The following is an 11,040-nucleotide window of genomic DNA, read 5'->3' as shown; positions in this document are numbered from 1 at the left end:
TAAATGGGGTATACTTACTAGTTTAACCCTGATTTTCAATTATACCCTAACCCCCTGTGATGGTTAGGTTCATGTGTCAACTTGGCCAGGTGATGGTACCCAGCTGTCTGGTCAAGAAAGCCCTGGCCTAACCGTTGCTGTGAGGATGTTTGTGGCTGGTTAATAAACCCAACAGGCTGGTTTATTAAATCGTCAGTCAGTTGGCTGAAGCTGTGACTGATGACGTTAATGAAGGGCGTGTCTTCCACAATGAGAGAATGCAGTTGGCTGGATTTAATCTAACCAATCAGTTGAAGACTTTTACATGAGACAGATAGAGGACCTTCACATCTTCTTCAGCTGCCCAGCGAAGCATTTCCTGAGGAGTTCATTGAAGTTGCCAGTTTGCTTCCTGAGGAGTTCATTGAACACATTCGTTGAAGTTGCCAGTTTGTTTCTTGAGGAGTTCATTGAACATCTTCATTGGAGTTGCTAGTTTGCTGCCTGCCCTAAGGAATTTGGACTTGTGTATACCCACAGTTGTGTGAGACACTTTTATAAAACTTATATTCATAGATATCTCTCATTGATTCTGTATCCCTAGAAACCCTAACACACTCCCTTACTGTTTTCTCCAGTGTTCCCCTCCACTCCTTCCACAATCATAATAATGGTGATAGCACTTAACTCTAGAAAGATCTCCTTGTATATTTTACTGAAGTAATTAAGGGATTGTTCCCAAAATTTGTTGTTTCAGGAGCTGGTGATGTTTGAAGACAGCTGTGTACTTCAATCAGAAGGAATGGATGTGTTTGATCCCTGCTGAGAAAGACCTCTATAGGAATGTCATGCTGGAGAATTATGAGAATTTGTTCTCTCTAGTTGAGGACTCTATTTACTCACTTTGGTTCTGCTTTACTTTTTCATGTGTCAATGTCCAGTGCTACTTAGATAAGGGCCATGCCCCATCTTTATGGTCTCCTTGGGGAGGAGTGACTTGCTCTGGGTCCAGAGACAGAATTTTCTCTCTCCTGACCATTTTCTGGATTTATAGAACTAGGTTATATGTACACACAAAGGCACTGCTTCCTTTGCCTCCTTGAGTTCTTGTGGAACTTATTTTCTAATTCCTGCTAGCTCCCCATACCGGAGAGAGACTCTTCTATAGAATCTTACTGCACATGATCCATCAGAAAGAGGGCAGCCTGATTAAAGCTGATTCTGTGGTTTGTTTTCCTCCTGCCTCGTGATTACATATATATATATTTATATATATATGTATTTTTTATATATATATTTTTTCTTTTTCATTGTTTGGTTTTGGGGGTAGGGGTTTATTGAGTATACCATGTATACATAAAAGTACACAAATTTAAAGTGTATAGCTTAAACCTACAACTGCTGTAATAAAAAAATGTAAACAAAAAGTGTATAGCTTGATGAACCTTAGAAGCCTGCCCCTTGTGACCCCTTCGAGGCAGAACTTCTCTATGCTTCCCCACCTCTGCTTTAGGTAACTATTTTCCTGACATCCAACATGATAGAATGATTTTGCCTGTTTTTGAATTTAATGTAAATGGAATCAAACTGTATATCCTCTTTTGTTTGACTTCTTTTACTCAAAATTGTATTTTTTATTGTACAATATTTTATTGTAACAAAAATATTTAGATGAGTTTTATAGTTAAATATTGTCATATAGGTACCCACTGAGGATGATAAATTGGGTAAAATGTACATTTAGCAGTATCTTACTAAACATCCAATTAATATGAGTCATTTTTGAGGAAAGATATAAAATATCCCTTTTTATATAACTCTAATTTTTCCAGAGACTTTATAGACAACACAGAATCAAGATATGGTTGTGAATTGTTATAATTCTAACTATAATATTAGAACTTGCAACATGTTAAAATTCCAGTTACATATTGCTAGGCATTTGTCAAATGATAATCTAATGTTTATGATACAGTGGTTTTAAGCTTGTAAGATAATACTTAAATGCTTTATAATGTCATGGGTCTTTGATTCTACACGTGAGCGCAAATATTCTAGTAAGTCTCATTTTTTTTTGTCTGTTTAGCCTCTGTGTTATCACTTCTCGATACAAAATAGAGATGTAAATAAGCAACAAAAACATGACAAAGAAATCATCTAGAAAGCCTAGAATTCCAAACAAGTCTTCAGGAACAAAATCTAGAGGTGATATAAGGTAGAAAAAACCTCCCATTTAACAAAGAATTATCCTGATACGGAACACCCAGAAAAGACCTCCAACTGAAAACATCCCCCTAAATGCATCTCAGTAAAGTGGGTAGATCCATAATTCTTTCCATAATAGATCTGGGCTGCCCTGAGACTCTCTGGTTATAATCATTAATATCTTGATGCAGTCTTACAATATCCTGAGACTGATTTTCTTCACCAAATACCGTTAGGAGTAAAGTTACCATTTGTCTACAGATTGGATAACTGACTGCCCCAAGCCATGAGCTGTATCGCCAATATGCAATAATGCAGGTACCACAAAAAAGATGTCCACAGTTCATTTCAACAGGGAAGGAGGCCTGATGTAAACAGATTGGACAGTACTTATCAGTATAGAACTGCTATCAAGCAGGAGCAGGTGCATCCTGTTCTGTTTGAAGTTGTTCCTGAAGCTCTTGGTTTTCTGGGTGAATGTTTTGATGTGCTTTTCTGAAAAGTGCATTTACCAGGGTAGCAATCAAAGCGAAACTGACCACAACTGCCGCAAGTACCTGGTCACTTACTCCTATAACTGATTCATCATCCAGTTTCAAACTTGGAACTTCACCTTGATATTTGGCCATTCTAGGACTCTCCACCACAGAGGAACTACCTTGCCATTTCCCATCGACTGAGATTAGATAATTTCCAGGGACTGTCCCTGTCACCCCTCCTGGGAAACCACTTGCAGTTTCTTTCAACATTGTGATTTTGGGAGTTATTCTTTTGTCGCAAGTAGTTAATTTGTTCATTCTCATTTCTGTATATTATTCCATTGTGTGAAAGTATCACAATTTATCATTCTCCTGTAGATGAATATTTGAGTTGTTTCTAGTGTTGGGTTATCACAGTGATGTTAACATTTTTGTACAAGTCTTTTGGTGAACATATGTATGTATTTCTGTTGCATTTATAAGTAGGAGTGGAATTGCTGAGCCAGAGTATGCTTTAACAGTTCAACAAAGTAGTTGTACAGGGGTACACTACCAACAGTGTTTGAGCATTCTATTTGCTCCACTTTTGTACCAACACTTGGTCTTGTTTGTCTTTTTCATTATAACCATTATGGTGGATGTGGTATCTTTTGTGGTTTATGTTGTGTTTCACTGATGACTAATGAAGTTGAGCACATTTTCAAATGTTTACTGGCTATTCACACATACTGTTTTGTGAACTGCCTCTTCTTTTGCAACTCTTCTAATTCATTGTCTACCTTTTTCTTATGGGTTTATAGGGGTTCTTTATATGTTTTTGATACTCTTAAGACATTTAAAAATTATTCTAATAACACATACACACATACATCTAAAATTTCCCCTTTTAACTGTATTCAAATATATTTTTCCATGCTATTAATTACATTCACAGTATTGTGCTATCATCACCACTACCCATTACCAGAACTTTTCATCATCTCAAATAGAAACTGTACGATTTAAGCATTAACTTCCCATTCCCTACCCTGACCCTGGCTCCTGGTAACCTATATTCTAGTGTTTGACTATTGCTTATTCTAATTTCATATCAATGAGATCAGACAATATTTGTCCTTTGTACCTGTCTTATTTCACTCAACATGATGTCTTCATCCATGCTGTCACATGTATCAGAACTTCATTCTTTTTTATGGCTGAATAACATTCCAGTTTGTTTATCCATTCATTAGTTGACGGACCATTGGGTTGCTTCCATCTTTTGGCAGTTGTGAACAATGCTGCTATGAATGTCAGTGTGAAAATATCTGTTTGAGTCCCTGTTTTCATTTATTCTGGGTATGTACCTGGGCAAGGGATTGCCAGGTCAAATGGTAATTCTATATTTAACTTTCTGAGGAACTGCCCAAAGTATTTTCCTCAGTGGCTGGACCATTTTACATTCCCACCAATAATGAACAAATGTTCCTATTTCTCCACATCCTCTCTAACACTTGTAACTTTTTGTTTTTTTTTTTTTTAGTTATGGCCATTCTAGTGGTTGTGAAATAGTATCTCATTGTGGCTTTGATTTGTTTTTCCCTAATGGTTAATAATGTTGAGCATCTTTTCATTGCTTTTGGCCATTTGTATATCTTCTTTGGAAAAAAATGTCTATTTAAGTCTTTCGACTGTTTTTAAATTAGGTTTTTTTTTTTTTTTTGTTGTTGTTGTTGTTGAGTTGTGGGATTTCTTTGTATATTCTGGATATTAAACCTTTATTGGATATGTGGTTTCTAAATATTTTGTCTCATTGTGTGTGTTGCCATTTTACTTTCATGACAAAGTCCTTTGAGGAACAAAAGCTTTAAATTTTGATGAGGTCTCGGTATCTATTTTTTTCTTTTGTTGTTTGTGCTTTGAATATAAAGTCTAAGAAACCATTGCTTAACATGAGGTCCTTAAGATGCTTTCCTATGTTTTCTTCTAAGGGTTTTATAGTTCTGGTTCTTAAATTTAGGTATTTGATCCATTTTGAGTTGATTTTTATATATGGTGTGAGGTAAGGTTCCACCTTCATTCTTTTGCATATGGATATCCAACTTTTTCAGTACCATTTTTTGAAGTCTATTCTTTCCCAAATAAGCAGACTGTTACCTTTGTCAAAAATTAGTTGGCCTTTTATGTGAGAGTTGATTTCTGAACTCTCAATTCGATTCTATTTGTGCCATACTGTTTGCTTACTGTGACTTCGTAATAAGTTTTAATATAGGGAAATGTGAGTCCTCCAGCTTTGTTCTTCTTTTCAAGATGGCTATGGTATTTGGAGTCCCTTACCTTTCCATACAAAATTGATGATTGGCTTTTCCATTTCTGCAAAGAATGCTGTTGGAATTTTGACTGGGATTGAGTTGAATTGGTAAATTGCTTTGGATAGAATTGACATCTTAATATATAGTTTTCAAATCAATGAACATGGAATGTCCTATTTATTTGGGTCTTCTTTGATTTCTTTTAGCAATGTTTTGTAGTTTTCTATGTACAAGTCCTTTACATCCTTGGTTAGATTTATTCCTAGATATTGGATTCTTTTAGTTGCTATTGTAAATTGAATTTTTTCTTGATTTATTCATCAGACTGTTCATTGCTAGTACATAGAAACACTACTGATTTTTGAGGGTTCATCTTGTACCCCACTACTTTGCTGAATTCATTTATTCTAATAGCTTTGTTGTAGCATTTTCAAGATTTTCTGTATATGGGATCATGTCATCTGCAAATAAGGAAAGTTTTGCTTCTTCCTTTCCAATTTGCATGCCTTTTATTTCTTTTTCTTGCCTAATTTTCTGTGGCTAGAACTTCCAGATCAATGTTGAATTACAGTGGCGACAGTGAGCATTCTTGTCTTATTTTTGATCTTGGAAAGCTTTCAGTCTTTCATCATTAAGTATGATGTTAGCTGTGGTTTTTCATATATGCCCTTTATCATATTGGGAAACTTTCCTTCTGTTACTTGTTTTCTAAGTGTTTTCATCAAAAAGGAATGATGGATTTTAACAAATGCCTTTTCGGCATCAATTGAGATGGTCCTGTGGTTTTCCCTTTTTGATTTGTTATTGTGGTGTAATACATTAACTGATTTTCTTATTTTGAACCAACCTTGCATACCTGGGATAAAATCCACTTGGTCATGGTGTATGATTCTTTTAATATGTTGTTGAATTTGATTTGCAAGTATTTTTTTGAGGATTTTTGCATCTGTATTCATTAGAGATATTGGTCTGAAGTTTTCTTTTCTTGTAGTATCTTTATCCAGCTTTGGTGTTGGGGTAATTTTGGCTTCATAAAATGAGTTAGGTAATATTCCATCCTCTTCAATTTTTTGGAAAAGTTTGAGCAGAAATGGTATTAATTCTTCTTGGAATGCTTGGTAAAATTTGCCTGTGAATCTGTCTGGTCCTGGGCTTTTCTTTGTTGGTAGGTTTTTGATGACTGATTCAGTCTCTTTACTTGTGATTGGAAGAAAATGTAGAAGAAAATTTAGGGAAATATCTCCAAGATCTAGTGATAGACAATAGTTTCTTAGACTTTACACCCAAACACAAGCAACGAAAGAAAAAATGGATAAATGGGAACTCCTCAAAATCAAAACTTCAGCCCTTCAATGGACTTTGTCAAAAGGGTGAAAAGGCAATTGACTCATTGGGAGAAAATATTTGGAAACCACATTTCTGATAAGGGTTTGATATACAGAATATATAAAGAAATCCTACAACTCAACAATAAAAAGACAAATAACCCAATAAAAAAATGGACAAAAGACATGAATAGTTTTCCAAAGAGGAAATACAGATGACTAAAATGCACGTGAAAAGGTGCTCAGCTTCACTAGCAGTTAGGGAAATGCAAATCAAAACCACAATGAGATATCATTTCATACCTATTAGAATGGCTGTTATTAAACAAACAGTAAGCTACAAGTGTTGGAGAGGATGTGGAGAAATTGGAACACTTATTTACTGCTGGTGGGAATGTAAAATGGTACAGCTGCTGTGGAGGAAGGTTTGGCGGTTCCTCAAGAAGCTAGGTATAGAGTTGCCTTATGACCCCACAACTTGGGATATCCCAGAAGAGCTGACATCTGTGCTAACAGACATCTGCACACAGATAATCATAGCAGCATTTTTCACAATTGCCAAAAGATGGAGACAACCCAAGTGTCCATCAAGAGATGAATGGATGAACAAAAATGTGGTATATGCATGATGAAATATTATTCAGCAGTAAGAAGGAATGAAGTCCTGAAACACATGACAACATTGATGATCCTTGAGGACATTATGTTAAGTAAAATAAGCCATACACAAAAGGACAAATATTGTGTGATCCCCTGATATGAACTAATTATAATATGTAAACTCACAGACATAAAATATAAAATATAGGTTACCAGGATACAGAATGAAGCTAAAGAATGGGGAGCAGTTGCTTAATATGTGCAGAATGTTAAGGTTGAACTTAAATGTCTGGCAATGGACAGAGGTGACAGTAGTACGTTCTTGTGAGAATAAACAGTGCTGAATGCTGTGTGAATGTGGTGGAAAGGGAAGTTTAGAGCTATGTATGTCACCAGAAGGAAAATTGGAGGTTAAAATTTGGGAATGTATAATACAGTGAATTTTGAGGTGGACAATGTCTGTGATTAACTGTACAAATATTAAAAAAAATTCTTTCATGAACGAGAACAAATGTATGACACTATTACAAGCAGTTAATATTAGAGGGGTATATGGGAAAATATCTATTGCGAACTATGGACTAGAGTTAAAAGTAATATTTTAATACTCTTATCAACAGTAACAAATGTACTACACTAATACTATGAGGCAATAATGGGGGGTGGGAGGGATAAAGGGGTATAGGAGGATTTGGGTTTTCTTTTTCCTTTTCTGGAATAATGAAATGTTCTAAAATTGACCATGGGGCTGTATGCACATCTATGTGATGATACTGTGAGTCAGTGACTGTATACTTCAGATAGTTTGTATAGTGTGTGACTATATTTCAATAAAACCATTAAAAAAAAAAGAGAAAAGAAAAGGAAACAGAGTGTTTCAAGAAAGAGAGATAGTGGTCAACATCAAATACTCCAGATAATTAAGGCAGAGACTGACAAGAAAAGTGAGCAGTGAGAAAGTATTAATAACAAATATACACACAATTTTTTAAAGAAGTCCAGCTTAAGAGAGAGTGATAAAAAGTTTTTTTGCTTTATTGCTCTTTTCAAAGAACCAACTTTTGTTTTTGTGGATGCTCTCTGTTGTTTTTCTTTTCTCAAGTTCATTTATTACCCCCCTAATCTTTGTTATTTCCTTCCTTCTGCTCACTTTGGCCTTAGCTTGCTCTTCTCTTTCTAGATCCTCCAGGATTGAGGTTAGGTCTCTGATGTGAGATCTTTCTACTTTTTTAATGTAAGCATTTAGAGCTATAAATTTCTCAGCCACTGCCTTGGCTTCATCCCATAGGTTTGAGTATGTTTGTTTTCATTTTCATTTTCTTGAAGGTATTTCCTAATTTCTCTTGTGATTTCTTATTAGATCTATTGGTTGTTTAAGAGGTTTAAGAGTATGTTGTTTAAGTTCCACATATGAATTTTCTTTCTCCCTCTGTTATTGATTTCTAATTTCATTCCATTGTGGCAAGAGAAGATGCATTGTATTATTTCATTTTTTTTTTAATTTATTAAGACTTGTTTTGTGACCTAAGATATGGTCTATCCTGGAGAATGATCCATGTGCACTAGAGAAGAATGTATATTCTGCTGCTGTTGGGGGAAGTGTTCTAATATGTCTGTGAGGTCTGGTTGGTTTAGAGTATCATTCAAATCATTTATTTCCTATTGATCTCTGTCTAGATGTTCTATCCATTATTGAAAGTGGTGTGTTAAAGTCTCCTACTATTAATGTAGAACTGTATATTTCTCCCTTCAAATCTGTAAATATTTGCTTCATATATGTTGAGACTCTGCTGTAGGTGCATATATATTTATAATTGTTAATGTCTTCTTATTGAATTGACCCCTTTATCAGTATATTAGTGACCTTCTTTGTCCCTTGTAATGGTTTTTGCTTTAAAGTATACATTAGTATATTATATATTATTTCATATTAGTAAATCTATCTGAGCTCTTTTGGTTACTGCTTGCATGGTATATATATTTTCCATCCTTTCACTTTCAGCCTGCCTATGTCTTTGAATTTAAGGCGAGTCTCTTGTAAATAGCATATAGTTAGGCTGCTCTTTTTTATCCATTCTGCCAATCTCTGCCTTTTGACTGGAGAGTTTAATCTATTTTCATTTAAAGTAGCTACTGATAATGCAAGACTTTCTTCTGCCATTTTGTTATTTAGTCTCAGTAAGTCTTATACATTTTTTGACCCTCAACTTTTCTGTGATACCTACTTTCATATTTATTTGATTTTTTGTATTGTATCATATTGAGTCCCCTCCCATTTCTTTCTAGATATATTTTTTGATATTTTCTTTGTGGTTACCATGGAGTTAAAATTTAATATCCTAAATATATAACAATTATTTTTGTTTTGATACCAACTTAACTTCAGTTGCATGTACATACACTATTCCTATGCCCCTCCATATCCCCACCTATTTTGGTACTTGTTACAATTACATCTTTGTACATTAAATGCCCCAAAGCATAATGTGCTGGTTTGAATATATTATGTCCCCCTAATCCAAAACGCCATTATCTTTGATGTAATCTTGTGTGGACAGACATATTAGTGTTGATTAGATTGTAATTCTTTGAGTGTTTCCATGGAGATGTGACCCACCCAACTCCAGGTGATAACTCTGATTAATTTCCTGGAAGTGTGGCCCTGCCCATTCAGCATGGGCTTTGATTACTAGAGCACAATATAAGCTCAGACAGAAGGAGTGAGTTTGCTACAGCCAAGAGGGACACTTTGAAGAATGCACAGGAGCTGAGAGAGGAGCTGCAGCTTACAGAGACATTTTGGAGATGGCCTTTGAAAGCAGACTTTTGCTCCAGAGAAGCTAAGAGACAAGAGCAACTAAGAGTGACATTTTTGAGGAGTTGAACTTGAGAGAGGAACATCCTGGGAGAAAGCCATTTTGAAACCAGAACTCTGGAGCATTCGCCAGCCACATGACTTCCTAGCTAACAGAGGTTTTCCGGACACCATTGGCCACCTCCAGTGAAGGTACCCCATTGTTGATGACTTGCCTTGGACACTTTATGTCCTTAAGTCTGTAACTTCATAGACAAATAAACCCCCTTTATAAAAGCCAATCTATTTCTGGTGTTTTGCAAAAAGGCACCATTAGCAAACTGGAACACATAGTGTTATAATTACTTTTTATGCATTTACATTTTAGCACCTGTAGGAAGTAAGAAGTGAAATTACAGACCAAAAAATAATACAATAGTACTGTCATTTATAATTACACATATGTTTAGTTTTGCTTGAGTTCTTTATTTCTTTATGTCACTTTCATCCACTTTCTGGTGTCCTTTTCCTTTCAGCCTGAAGAACTCCCTTTAGCATTGCTTGTAGGGCAGGGCTGGTTGTAATGATCTCCCTTACCTTTAATTTATTTGGGAATGTCTCAGTCTCTCCCTTATCTGTGTAAGAAGGTCTCACTGGCTACAAACTTTTTGGTTGGTAATTGTTTTCTCTCACCACTTTAAGTATTTCAACCCACTGCCTCCTTGCCTCCATAGATTCTAATGAGAAATTTGCATTTAGTTAGAACTCCCTTGTATATAACATGTTGCTTTTCTCTTGCAACTTTTAGAACTCTCTCCTTGCCCTTTGCATTAGACAGTTTGACCACTATATGAGTGTATTTTTCTGCAAGTTTATCTTGTTTGGTGTTTGATGGGATTCTTAGATGTGCATATTCACATTCTTTGCCAAGTTTGGGAAGCCATTATTTCTTTGAGTACTCTTTCTCCTTTCTCTCCTCCTTTTCCCTCTGAGAATCCCATAATGAGTATATTGGTATGCTTGATGGTGTCCCACAGATCTCTTGGGCTATTTTTGTTTTTTTCTAATTCTTTTTACTTTCTGGTCCTCAACCTGACTCATTCCATTTGTCTTATCCTCGGGTTCGCTGATTCGTTCTACTGTCATCTCCAATCTGCTGTTGAAATTCTCCTGGGTATTTTTCATTTCAGTTATTATGGTCTTAAACTCCAGTAGTTCTGTTTGGTTCCTTTTCAAAATTTCTATCACTTTATTGAGATTCTTATATTGATTATTAATTGTTTTCCTTATATCCTTTAGATCTTTCTCCATATTTTTCTTCAATTCTTGGAACATACTGAAGATCATTTTTCCAAAGTCTTTGTCTG

At 35.3% G+C, this 11,040-nt stretch overlaps 1 pseudogene; it reads right to left on the bottom strand.

Moving 5' to 3' along the window:
• Window positions 1–1,996: 1,996 nt before the first annotated feature.
• LOC119540777 lies at window positions 1,997–2,828 on the bottom strand (annotated as a pseudogene).
• Between the last annotated feature and the right edge of the window lie 8,212 nt (window positions 2,829–11,040).

This window comes from Choloepus didactylus, chromosome 7 (genome assembly GCF_015220235.1).
Source record: "Choloepus didactylus isolate mChoDid1 chromosome 7, mChoDid1.pri, whole genome shotgun sequence".
In the NCBI taxonomy this organism is placed as follows: domain Eukaryota; kingdom Metazoa; phylum Chordata; class Mammalia; order Pilosa; family Megalonychidae; genus Choloepus; species Choloepus didactylus.
The sequence above is the reverse complement of the archived record's forward strand: the minus strand, read 5'-3'. Positions and strand labels throughout refer to the sequence as shown.